Source organism: Capsicum annuum, unplaced genomic scaffold (assembly GCF_002878395.1).
Source record: "Capsicum annuum cultivar UCD-10X-F1 unplaced genomic scaffold, UCD10Xv1.1 ctg7628, whole genome shotgun sequence".
Classification (NCBI taxonomy): domain Eukaryota; kingdom Viridiplantae; phylum Streptophyta; class Magnoliopsida; order Solanales; family Solanaceae; genus Capsicum; species Capsicum annuum.
Window position 1 is genome coordinate 1 of NW_025886564.1, and position 1,697 is coordinate 1,697.

General features: G+C 31.9%; 1 non-coding gene across 1 annotated transcript; it reads right to left on the minus strand.

Annotated features, from left to right (window-relative positions):
* Positions 1-1,100: 1,100 nt before the first annotated feature.
* TRNAS-GGA lies at positions 1,101-1,187 on the minus strand. Its single transcript has one exon. It is a non-coding gene; the product is annotated as a tRNA-Ser (tRNA).
* Between the last annotated feature and the right edge of the window lie 510 nt (positions 1,188-1,697).

A 1,697-nucleotide genomic window follows, 5' to 3' on the forward strand; every position in this document is an offset into this window, starting at 1 on the left:
ATTAAATAGTAATAGTACAAGTACACTATTTCAGTAAACTTCGCTTCATTTAGTTCAGTTTAGTTTTAGTTTAGGTTTATTCTGTAAAATAAAATTCAATAAAAAATCAATAGAAATAAGAATTAATACAAAATACTAAATAAGAAATAAGAATAAGGAGTCTTTATGTCGCGTTACCGAGGATCTCATTTCAAAAAAATACGACACCTGGGGGCTTTACCAGGACTAACTAATAAAAATCCTAGCACCAAAAATGATCTTAGAAACCAATCGCATTCCAAAAAAAAATCTCAATATCATATTCATCTAGAAGAAAAACAAAAATTGTTTTTTCATTATGGTTTTACAGAATGACAATTACTTAAATACGTTTGTATCGCCAGAAAAGCCAAGGGGTCAACAGGTCAAGTTTTACTACAATTACTTGAAATTCACTTGGATAACATCCTTTTTCGATTGGGTATGGCTTCAACTATTCCCGCAGCCCGTCAATTAGTTAACCATCGACATATTTTAGTTAATGGTCGTATATAGATATACCGAGTTATCGCTGCAAACCCCAAGATAGTATTACGGCAAAGGATGAACAAAAATCTAAAGCTCTGATTCAAATTTCTCTAGATTCATCCCCTCATGAGAAATTACCAAATCATTTGACCCTTCACCCATTCCAATATAAAGGATTAGTCAATCCAATAATAGATAGTAAATGGGTCGGTTTGAAAATAAATGAATTGCTAGTTGTAGAATATTATTCTCGTCAGACTTAAACCTCAGACTAAAACCAAGGGTTCATAAAATTTTCTTCCCTTTAGGTGAAGTAAATTAACCCAAGGTTAAGTAAGATAAATCCGAGTTTGATATGGATTTCCCCCATTTTTGTATCATAGACCAAGGATCCATTTTCATTCCTTGTCTACTCTTTTCTTTCCAGTATTTTGATTATGATTATTTTTTAGTATTCTATTTTATGCGTCAAAGCAATTAGGAATTGAGAATCTATATATTTAGATTAAAGAAGGGTCTAGCTGTTGGAATAATGGTATCCATTGCTATTTGAGCCCTTGTTGTTAGTAAAATTGGTGAATTAAACGAAGGTACAGAGAGAGAGGGATTCGAACCCTCGGTAAACAAAAGCCTACATAGCAGTTCCAATGCTACGCCTTGAACCACTCGGCCATCTCTCCTACAAAATGATTATGACCCCAAAACCAAGTGAATAGCGAGTCAGTCATAACCCATATTCCATTATTACACTAGGTACGACCAATCCATTTTAACTTTAACTGAAAATTTTTCATCAAAGTCAAAGCAAAGAATGATTTTTCTTGCCTTTGAGGCTCCGGGATAAAGATAGAATTTTTCATAAAAATTGTTAAAAAAATTCAATTCATGTGTGCAAAAGCAACGTTCCCTTCTTTTTGTGATATTTTTATAACAGATTAATTCAATGAATTAGAACGAATCAACTGATTGATGGTCTATATCTCTTAGACTATTGTTAATGGCTACTCTTAAATCATTATTCTAATTATATAGATATAGACTATGATTCCATACCAGAAAATTTTTCAAATTCCTTTTCGGTTTTGGAGTTCTCAACAACAAATACCTACCCGTCTATTAGAATAGAAATTAATAAAAAAATTGAGATTTGATTGTATAGTGTATACCCGTTATGTACACAAAATTGTCAG